Genomic DNA, 12253 nt, shown 5'->3' with positions numbered 1-12253 from the left:
TGCTTTTTCTTTAAAAAGGGGGTGTTTCATATTTTACAAGGGAAAAAAACCCACTTTCCTCAGAGTTCCATAAAGTGAACGATCTGACCTTATACAGCAGTATTATTTTGATTTGGCTTACACTCTGTTGTTAATGTGGTGCATGGACAAACACCATTTGAAAAAATGCCTTTGCTTTTTTTAGTCAAAATATTTTGAATTAAAAGAATGTGAAGATACTCAGCAGCAGCTTCTTACCTTTACCATACGACCTCAATAGCTAAGACAAGATTACATTTTATAAACATCAGGTGGAAATGCTGATTATGGGTTCTATTTGTAATATGCTCTCACCAGAAGCAAATATTTGGAGATACAAGACCTTTTGTTGACTTAACATTCTTGAGAGATGCTGTGGAATAATTTAAGTGTTTTCTTTAAGAGGCTGAATAAAGGTCATATGAATCCTTAGAAAACACTCTCTAGCACATTATGCTATGTCGATGTTCCTTAAGACGAGATTTAAGCAGCTGGCAGTTTTACCTAATAGTTTTAGGCGATGTCTTTCCTGAGGAAGGCTGGGTTAAATACTGTTCTTGGAATAATGACAGTTAAGGATATGATTATTGCAGATTAGTGTTTTACGTACATAGTGACTCATACAAAAAATGCTTTTATAATCTGTCCTCATCTTAATGTCTTAGTATCATGTGCACTATTCTGAGAATGCTTTGCAAGTCTAGGCTGGTTATAAAGCACTATTGCTTGTTTGTTCTTTCACCCTTTTCTAATGCTCTGGCAGGAAGGAATTGGTTTGCTTGATACTAAAATTAGGGTTTCATTAAGAATGAAAAGCAAAACTATAAGAAAAAATTTGTTGAACAAAAAGTTAAATATTTAATTGAAGATACCAGTAAGGTAAAGATCAGTATTTGTTATGAAGGAGTTCCTTTTTTATTTCCCTGTAGTCCAGCATTTGGTATATTGTCCCAAAATACTGAAACTATATTATTCTGACAGTGCTAAATCATAAGTCACTCTGACAGTGTGCTAATCTATGTTTTCAGGCATGGATATTGCTTTAAGTAAAAAAAAAAAATCTTCAAATAATCATTAAGATAGCAGGGAAGCAACATAATTATGCTCTAGCTTTGTGGTTAGGACATGAGATACTGGTTTCTAGTTCCTGCTGCTGTGAAGCATGGGCTAGCTGCATGAAGCAGAAGAGCATTTACAGCTGAGAACAAGAGCAGTCAACCCCAGCTTCTGTAAATAACCCTTTGATTAAGGGTTTAATTGATTAAGGGATTAAGGGCTCTGTTTAACATAGGAGAACCTATGAATTTAAGTCATTTTATACCCAGAAGGAAATCAAACAACTTGTCTACATCCTGAAAGAAGGCTAAAATACTGAGCTGTTAGATTAAAAAATAGGCCTTCCCTTTCCCCTATGTGATCCTGATTCCACCTTTTCTAATGTTTTCTCTGTCAATGTTCTTCAAGGAATTTGACTGCAGGGAAAATCTGAAGTCATATTCCAGCATGTTTATTGTTCACCAGAGAAAATTCACCCTTACCAAAAGCAGATAACTTGCTGAATTTTGACATGTATGGGTATACCCTGACCAAAATATTCAACAACAAGATGTTCTTCATGTTATTTTAATTATCACACACCTTTTAAAATATTGTAAAAGACATTTACCTCAAACCTTGTGGCAAGGGTAGGTTATATGGCAGAGTAGCCAGGATGATTAACAAGACCATGTGCTCCGCACAAAATTAGGAGGTGAGCAGTTCCTTTATCTACTACTGTTTGAGAACACATCTTGCTTGTTTCTTTTAAAGAGAAGCACATTGACTTCTAATAACAGAATTATTGTTTAAGCAGAATTTGTATCGAAGTTAACCACTCTAATTTTTAAAAGTATGTAATTCAAGATAAGTAGACTTAATTTAATGGTCTTCATGGTCTTCATTTAACTGGGGCAGGCCTAGGTTTATGACATTCAGTCAAAGGCACCAGGATCTTTCTTAATGCCACAACATCTTCTTCAAAAAACTTGAGACCTCAAACTTTTGTTTGCTGAACCTTCTCCTTTCCCCCTAGACTGACTCTCTGTGCTCCTGCTGGCCTTTGTCATTACTTGTATTCTGATTGCATTTTTTTCACCCCCCCCCATGAAAAATTCCAACTCATTTAAAGCAAACTAACTATAAACAAAACATTTTGGGAAAAAAGTGGACTTCTCAAATTAACATATTTTACCTTTTTGAAGTTTTCACAAGCACTGATTGTTAAAAGTGTTAAACCAAAATGTTACCCCATGAAAAAACCAAACCCACGTGACTTAATCATACTTCAGAAACATTTTTCTCTTGATACAAAAGAGAAAAATCTGTCAAAACCTTGCAAGTCCTCACAGTGAAGGGACATTATTTTCTGACTAGCTATTTCTTCCATAAAAAAAATTCTTTCTCTGAACTCTCAGCCACCTGCCTCTTCTTCTCCCATTTAGTCATCCCTTGATTCACTCTGAATCTTCAAAACCAAACCAACTTCCTCACTGTTCTCCAGATTCAGATTTCCCATGTAGCTGGCCCAACAAGGTCCTATTAATACAATGAAAACTTTCTGTGTGCATGAGGAATCAGCTAGGATTTCACTAGCTATTCTCATTTCAGTATTTGATGCTAAACTACTTTCTTCTGTCTTTTCTAGAGAAACAGTAACTCTTAGTTGGGTAACTGTGCAAGTGTGCTTGTTTTGAAGGAATAATCTAATAATTGGAATGTGATATATGAAGAAGGGCTGAAGGAATTAGGTTTGTCCAGCCCAACACGGGAGACCTAAGCACAGTCTTCCACTGTCTGAAAAGTAGTTACAGGGAAGATGAAGGTCTTCTTCATCCTTACTTCACAAGGATGCACAGTGGCAGGGCAAGAGGCAACAGACACAAGTTACTTTAGGGGGAAATCCACCTAGATTTATGAAAAATATTCTTCACCATGGAAACAATTAACCATTGCCTGGGTTGTCCAGAGAAATGATGGAACTAACCTCGCTATTCAAGACTCAGCTTGACTGGTCCTTGGACAGCCTCATCTTAGGCCCCTTTCAACAGAAGGTTGAACCAGATAATCTCCAGATGTCCCTTCCAACCTAGACTTTTTTGATTATGATTATGTGATACCAATTTTCATTCACCCTCAGGCTAATCCTGGCTCTGTGTGTACGCAGGCTGAGCATTACTCTCACATCTTGTAAAACAGCATCTGTCCCACTCCTTTTTCGTAAGAACTGGTTTCCCACACTGCATTTCTGCACCTTTTCCACCCACTCCTCCCAGACTTCCTGCTTCAGCTCCAGCCACCAGCTGTTTAAGTAAACCAGCTAAAGACTTGAGCTTGCTTCTGACATTCCCAGTGAAGTGTCAACAAAACAGCGTAACAGTTACTGCAAGATGCTGACTTGGTCTGAAGGTTATTGTATAGCTGCTCTCAGAGGAGGCAAGAGAAGGAGCTGCAGAAATTCCCAGCACTCATTATTTTAAGAAGCACTAAACATTTTCTAACAGAAAAGAACCAAAATCATATATATCCTATTAAATGTAATAAGCATTCACATTGCCATGTCCACCATATATCTTATTCTAGTCCAGTTTTTATTTGCGTACAACTGCTTTTAAGTGTTTCCTGGCTCTAAACGATTGGTCACCAACCAGAGACTACAGATCTAAATTAAAAAAAAAAAAAGTAAATGAATTTAACTTCAAATCAAATCTGTTCTCTATCTCTCTACAGCTTTTAGATTTGTGTGTGGCTTCTTATCTGAAGAGTTTCATATAACAACCAGTGGAAATAAACAGGTCTAACAGGATTTGATTTTATCTTGACAGATCCTTGTTGACTTTCACCCACGTTACATAATTATGCATAAGGAGTTTAAGTGTGGTACCTAATAGTTTGCTCAATCATCACGAGAAGTCTAACCATGTCAGGTTAACAGATAACTTTCTAGATTTTCATGCAATGAAAATGTATAAGGAATTGTTACTACAGTAGCATAACTTAAAATTTTCTTTTAAATTATACCACAGCCTCAGTATTCTTTGGAAGGAATGTGCTATTCCAGCTATACTGCCAGTGTGCTCAAATTAAAGTTGTGCTTTTTTATGAGGAAGTGAGCCTGTAAGGTAAGAACTGAAGCACTTTTAAGTCCTTTGATGACCACTTTCTTGCAGGTCAACATTCTATTTTCTTCCACGATTTTAAATTAAATTCATAGTTCCTAGAATTAAATTCATAATTTTTCTGAAAAAGATTTCCTCCCAAGAGACTAAAGCAGCTTCTAGAAATCCCCCAAAGTGACTAGGGGAGCTATAAAGCTGAGCTTAAATGTTGCTGGCTCCAGGACTATAAATCTGGAATTCAGGACGCCAAGCAGATATATTTATGCTCTATTTTATTACTAGTTTATTAGTTTTATTTAAGCTCATAGTCTGGCATATTTTGTGTTTTTCACAGTAAAGCTGCATATTGCATAATCCGTACAAATTACTGCTATTTGGCTGCTTATGTTACTCTTACTTCAGACCAGTACTGAAAAAATAATCAAAATACAATTGGTTTCACATTAACTCTATATACACTTTATCAAAAAAAAAAAAAAGAAAAAAAGAAAAAAGGGAGCAAATGTGCACAAAACTGCTTTTTAAAGAGTCCAGGGTAGCATATTTACCATCACTAATCCCTTCTTTTTGGCAATTCACTGCTATTTCTCATTGAAATGGCTCTGGAGATATTGTTTTGGAAGGATTGCTTTATAAATAAGCCAGAAAATGCAGAATGTGAACCTGTCTATCTCTATTGAAAAGTAAATAAATCTCTTTGCTATAGTTAGGCAAGGTCACTCCTGAATTATTTATTACATGAAAATTTTATTAATATTTATACTTGAAGGATACTTTGTTTCTTTCCTTTTCAAATAAGTTTACTACTATCATATTTCAGAAAGTGCAGGTTGTTACTGATGCTCAAATCTCAGAAGTTAAGGTAGCTTAGTTCAAATTGTTATCTGTAGTTTTTAACATTAAAATCCTTATAACTTGAAAGAAATCCAGCTCTCCATTATGCGATTTTCATAACAGGAGCAGGGGTACAGAAAATGAGAATAAAAAATATCCTTGACTTGGCTGGCTGATGAAATTCAATAGAATTTTGTTAATTAAATTATCTAGGCTTTTCAATTTGTACTGATCTTCCTAATAGTTCTGGAAATTAGAAAATACTGTGATGTGAGAGGCACTACAGATCTGCCCAAGGCACAAGCTGGGGATGTGCTCTGCTCAGAAGTACTTCCTGCTCCCTGTTATGCAGCCAGCCAAAGTCACCACGATGCAGTCCTAGGCTTCCATGCAGCCTTCCTGCTCCCCTGCTCACTGTAGTAGTTTCATTTACACATGCTACCAAAATGATTACAGATGAACACAAATATTCGTAAATTATTTTCTTCTAATCTTTTTTTTTTTTTTTTTTTTTTTTGGATATTGCTTTATGCATGTAGTGGTGTGAATGCAGTACTTGTAAAAAGGCCATTAATGCAGCCAATTTTTTCATGCTTAGTGACTTTACATAATGCTATTGTGCCTTCTTAGTTTTCCACCCACCAGTACTATCACTGGATTCCTCAATGAGGAATTGCTGGCTGTGACAAATTAAAGCTCCATCAGTTCAATTCATAAAGTTTAAGAATGTATTAACCTGAAGCAGGAGATTTTGGTTTCATTATCTTTGCTTCATTTTTAATTTGCTGAAAAAAGCATTACAATACCTGCTGATTTTTATTTAGGTTCTAGTACGTGAAAAATTCCTTAACAATGGTGCCAGAGCAAAATCTAGCAAAAAATTGGCATCTATAGGGACTGTCTACTTCTTGTTGCTTCACTTGCTGCCTCTACCACACACCAAGCAAGGCACACTACACGTTACATACTCATAATACTGCTCTCCATAACATTCAAACCAACTAGTCTCCTTTCACAATTCCTTTCAACTTAGGATGGGCTTTGTCGTTTTTATATAGTCTTCTTGTCAGACTTAGAAGTTGCTTTTGCGAGATCTCTTTTCTTAATATTCCAAGAGACTGATCTTACAACATGGAAGCATTTATATTCCACTAAGTCCAAAGTTGTTGCTTAACTTAGGAGGCACCTGAGCTTCACAAGCACCACAGCATAGCCTTAAAAGTTTCCAAGGCACTTGAAGGCGCTTCTGGTTTGATGCTTCAGACATAGCTAATATCAAATCATGCCTAGACCCGATCAGAATCCAGAACATCAATATTACTTTCCTTAAATCCCTTTGGGAGAGCTCTGTCAATCAGGCATTCCTGGGGAACACCTACTGAGTAACATCAGGATCTGGTGTCTCAGGAAGTGTGATGGCAATCACAACAGGCCCAAGAATTATAGCTAATGGTACTTGCACCACTTCCCTTTTTCTTCCCTACCATGCTGTAATGTTAAGGGCTACAATCCTGAAAGAATGTGCTAGGCTCCAGTTCTTGTTTTCAATGATTTTTATAAATCCACATGCAGATGTTTGTAAAGATATGCTGTGTTCATGGGACAGTGTCTATAACCTTATTCTCTTCTTCTCAGGCAAGTAGCTTAACTCTTGGCTATAGAATCAAGTCCAATTTTTTATTCTCTCTGGTCCAAAGAGAGAACTTTGATCAGGACTGTCTCCTCTTTGATTATATCCTCATTAAATCAAAGAGGAAGCAGTCCTGATCAAAGCAAATATTGTGGTTAAAGCATGTGCTTAAGAGGTGAAAGCCTCAACCCTGATCTTACAAAGGCAGAAATAGAATTGAACCCAAATTCCTACTTGCAAAGAAAGCCCTTTAACCTAATGGCTTATTGCATTAAAGAGACACTATCCTTAATCTCTTCTATGTTTTAAGGGAAGTGACAAAGACATTTCCAAAGCTTTCAAATGCCCCCTAGCAAACAAGACACAAACATTTATATTTATAAGGGAGCACTAGACTAGATTTTCTTACTGCCTGAGACCTCCTTTTTTCAGTCCTAAGATCCAGAACTGCATAGATTTAAGCCCTCTCTATGCCCTCAAACTTTCCTGTTGGCTACCTATGGTTCTGATAGTTCACTGAGATCCTGCCTTGCAAAACAAGATCTCATCATCATTTCTTAACTAGAATTTTCCTGTCTAGAGCTCCCTCAGCTGAGATTTATTCCATGATAGCTACCAGCTACTGTCTAGTGAACCAGACTTTCTGACTCAGAACTTCGAAGAACAACTGTCTGTCTTCCAGAATGATTCCTCTCTGAGTGAAAACCTGATCCTCAGGCACAAATTTCTATCACATGCCCTTTGATTGCATTCATCTACAAAGCATACCCTAACAGATTAGTTGGTTTACTGACACTTTCTCAACCTGACAGGCTGAAATACTGCAAAAATGGAGTGGGCTAGGTATGAAGGTTAGAATTTTAGAGCAGAACTCCATTTCTGCATAGCTGTGTTGGGTTTTAGTGAATTTTTTTCCCATATGACCTTGGTTTCATTTCTGCCTTTTAGAAATCTCTTTACCTTTATCAGTAGAAACAGCTGCATACTGGACAAAGTGGAAAGCAATAATTAGAATGCTAGAAATCCTAACTCTAGATTAGAAATAATCCAAATAACTCTTTCAAGCACCCATAAAAAGCTACTATTTCTCATAAAACAAAAATGTAATGCATTTCAAAATGAATGCTCACGACTCAGAGCAATACTGGAAACTAGAAAAACATTAACATAACTCTGCTACAATTTAAATGTAACCAGAAAGTCAATGTGCTAATAAATCATTTGGTTCTGATGTATTTTTACTTGATAGAGTCACAAGAAGTCCACCAATATAGTTCAGATACTTTAATGAGCTGCATCTGTAGAATGAAGATTGGTTCCTTGACCGTAATACTACTAGATTTTTAGGGGGGAGGAGGGGAAGAGTACAAAAGGTTCCTACTTATAAACTTCTACGTCACTGCTGCACAAACAAGTGTGTACAAAACTTCAAGTTTCAGTGTTGTTGTCTAGAATTTGATGTGCATAAACTTGGGATTGTTTGACAAGAGAGGCATTGTCATGCGATATCAGAATATCTATCCACATATCACAGTGGTCTTAACCCACAGACCATGGCTTGCTCAAAATTTTCTCTGCCACTTCCTAAAAACCCCAGATCAATAAACCTGTTAAGAATCATTGAAGATACTAATAGAAGTGACACTAGACTCAGCTCTAGTAGAATCTGTATGTAGCATTAGTGATATTAACTGTGTTGTTATTAGGGTCTGATTTGGACACTTTGGGGTCCAGGTACTTTTAGTGAACATGCTCTTTCATCAAAGCAGAAAGATTTTGTGAAAATGATGTTACTTTGGTAAAGGCTTTCTATTTAGGTCTTCCAAGATCTGAGATTATTCTCCCCTTAGAAGAGAAAGTGACTTATTTGAAAAATGATGCAGAATTAGGCCTTGAGATTTCTTGCCCCCCAAATGATAATATTATTCAGGTTCTTGTCTTGCATCTTTTATTACCAGACACAAAATTACTTCCTGATATTTAAAGTAAGAAAGAATAAACCACAATTTCAGAAATAACAGTTCTCACAAAATCAAGATCTTGAGATCTCCTGGGCAACCTGCTTGAGGAGGGTGTTGGACCAGATGATTTCCAGAGGTTCCTTCCAATCCCAGTTCTTCTTCTTCTGTAACTCTGTTATGAAAAGGCAGCTTTGAGCAGGGCTCTTTAACATTGTCTGAAATAAGGCCATAATGGATCATTACCAAAACAAAAAACAAACAAACAAACAAACAAAAAAACAGTTAAGTAGATGTATTTAGTGCACAGCTGTATAGCAGAAATGTTATGAAGCATGATGATTTGGAGGAATTTTTTTATTTTTGGAGCATGAAATTACAGTCCCACAGTTAGACAATAGCTGCAGGAGCAGTCCATTGATTTACTGCTCTAGGCATCCAAAGTTATAAAGAAAAATGACTGGAACTCCAGCTGTACAAGAACAATTTGATTTTCAGGCTTAACTGGGGAGAAGGACAACCCCCAAGGTTCTTCAGTTCTAGGCCTGTTTACGCTACATTAAAGGCTAATGGTACCACTTACAGAAAAGAAACAAACCCTAAAACAAACTGCTTAAATATTTGGTTTAGGAAAGTGTCCCAGATTATGTTACATGTAATATAAATCCAGAAATGAGTGTGATGTTCTCTCTGATGATAGCTACAACGCTTAAGCCATGACCTCCAGTCAACTGAGGCTTTTATCAGTACAATGCACTGGCATCTCTTCTGTGCTTTGTTTAGTATGTGGAAGCAGCAAGTTGCAGAAATTAAACAGTAGCCTAGCTATTCGAATTTGTTCTTTATTCAAGATAATTATTTAGAAAGTAGGAGAAACAATCAATTACAGTAGTGAAGATTTAAAAGGGAAATGAAGAACTGAGTAATAAAACACATGAAAAGGCAAAATTTAAACTTTTTGAAATGCATGCATAAAATAAGTACAAAATAAGATAATTTTTTGTTTTCTAGATGAAGCACCAAGAATTACTAGGGCATAAAGTCAAAGACTATTTAAACAAGAAAACTCCGTGACTGCCCTGTATTAGAGGAATTATGCACATATTTCTTAACTTACTGCAATATCTAGTAACAGGAACAAACTGAAGACACGTATTAGAATCTTAAGGAAACAACTGGTGTAAATTGGGTTAATTAAACCTTCCTGAAGCTTAGTTTTCAGTCTGTTCAGGAAACTTTATGGTTTATAGTATTTTCAATGAGGCTTACTATTTTCTGGAAATGCCAGCAGGAGGTTTCACCTATCTTCTAGTGGCAAAGCTGCTTTGGAAGTTCCCCTGTGCTCAGGAGTGTTTGTTCCAGTATGTGGAGAAGGGCAGAAAATTACTTCCTTAGCACTTGTGCCAATTCACTGCTTGTGGACTGTGCTGTAAACCTAGATCAGTACTCTAATCAAGTTTAAACAAAAAAATTGCACAATTGAGGTATCAGAAGTCAGCAGGAGACCCTGAGATAAAGCCTACCCCTGGGCAATTTTCTTTGCAGAGAAAGATGTGGTTCACAAATCCTGCTGAATTTTGTGTACTACCTGTGAACCATAATTCTACTCTTTTTTGGTAGAGGAGGCAATTCCATCTCCTCCTCCTGATCTGCCTGCCATAGGACACTGAGTGCAGTTGATACAGGATGATACCCTAAAAAAGAAAAATCCCCAGTTAAGAGCCAGCAAGGGAGCCTTGAGAAGCAGCAGTAGGAAACGTAAGAGGGACAAAGACTTGGTTCTGTAAGTGCAAAGAGCCCCGTCTCCTGCCGTTTGAGTCTCCTTCTTTCGAAAAGGATAGTTTTGTTAGTTAATAAACTGTGTTAGCTTTGTCTGTTAATAAGTATATCTCTTGCCAGTTGTTCACGTAAGAAGAAATCTACGATTTGGTTCTTGGCTATCAACTTGAATCAAAAGGGGGTAACAAACCATTTCCAATTATAAACATTACAATCATCGAATTTTTGAATTCCTTCAGGCTGAACACTTAATTTATCATGCAAGTCAAACTTACTAAAAAAATCACCAATCCTTAAGGATATCCTGCTTATGTATTTTATTTAGTACTTTTTTATTAGGTTTTAACATTTTATGATCTATGTCATAACTGTTTCTGACTGCTTAAATAGAAAAGGCAGTAAGAATAGAGAACAGATTATGTGGATGCCAAAGAACAACGCAGAAGCAAATCACAAAACACATACTATCTGGAAAGGACTTTTTCCATTATTCCCTAAGGGGAAAATAGAAAGCTTATTTATTTTTGCTTGTGAACATATTACCTTTGATAATAAATCATCTTAGTATTTTCATACATGGACCTCTGAAAAAGACTTTTACACACAAATACTGCCTACAGTTTGTACCATGAATAGAGTTGAGTCAAACAGAGTAAAACAATTAGAACTTTGATCATTTCCAGAGTTGAATTTCCAGATTACTTTATCATTTTCAAGGGCACAAATGCTACTGATCTACTGTTTTTAAGGATATGATGCTCTACCTATTTTCTTCAGCAGAAAATAAAGAGATCAGACTGGGCTGATTGCCCAAAACAAGGAAGTGGCAGCATGATGTACTGAATCTGGCTGAGAATACCTCTAGTCAGCAGTAGACAAGCAAATTATTCAAGAATTTATATAGCTTTATAATTATTGCAATATTGTTTCTTGAATGTTTACTGCTTAAATATTCAAAATGAGTAAAAGCAGGTAAATAAATTATTCTGATTAGAATATTTTAGAGTAATGTATTTGGAACTATTTGGAATCTGTAGCTGCCCCTACTTTGAAACGAAAACGGGTCTTAGTTTTATGCTGTATCAGTAGAAAAGTCCAAGCGCAGGTGCTTAAACACAGAAAGGCCTATGCTTGTGAAATAGATTTCCAGGATGAAAACCCAAGCCGGAAGATGGTTATGGAGAATTAAGCCGGTGTGAACCCGAGCCTTGCGGCTGGAGAGGTAAGAGGGCAGGAGCGCGGGTGCCAGGAGAGGGGAGCAGAGCGAATGCCGCCTCGAGGCTCTGAACGCGCGCAGCCCCGCAGCGCGTTCTGCAGGGCCGCCGCCGCCGCCGCCTTGGGCGAGGCCAGGCCCCAGGGGCAGCCGCACCGACCAACCCGCCCTGCGGGCAGCCCCAGGCCCCGGCCCTGCGCCCCGGCTGCCTGGGAACCGCTGAAAACACGGGACATTTGAAACGAGCAGGGTTAGGGCGAGCTCTGCGGCGCTGGGGGAGCGGCGCCACGCTCGGGGACGAGCCCCCTTTCCCTCCCGATTCTGCTCCGCGGCGTCACGCTTCCAGGGCCTGCTGCCCCCGGCTCCCGCAGCCCCCGGGGCTCAGGGAAAATTACAGCTGCCCGGGAATTACAGCGTTTTGCAGCTTCCGAAACGGCCCCGTCCCGACACCGTCGCTACAGGGCGTGAGAACCCCCCGCCCCGCCTCGCCTAAAGCCAGCCCGGGGCCGCCCAGCACGCAGGGCCCGAGGGCCGCCGCCGTTGCGCCCCGCGGGCCGGGCCGGGCCGAGCCGGGCCGGGCCGGCCGGGCCCGCTCGCCACCACGGCGGGCGCGGCGCAGCCTCGCCCCGCCCCACCGCGCCCGCGGGCAGGGCCGGCGGCGCCGCGC

Source organism: Rhea pennata, chromosome 4, assembly GCF_028389875.1.
Source record: "Rhea pennata isolate bPtePen1 chromosome 4, bPtePen1.pri, whole genome shotgun sequence".
Lineage (NCBI taxonomy): Eukaryota > Metazoa > Chordata > Aves > Rheiformes > Rheidae > Rhea > Rhea pennata.
Note: the sequence above shows the minus strand (reverse complement) of the source record.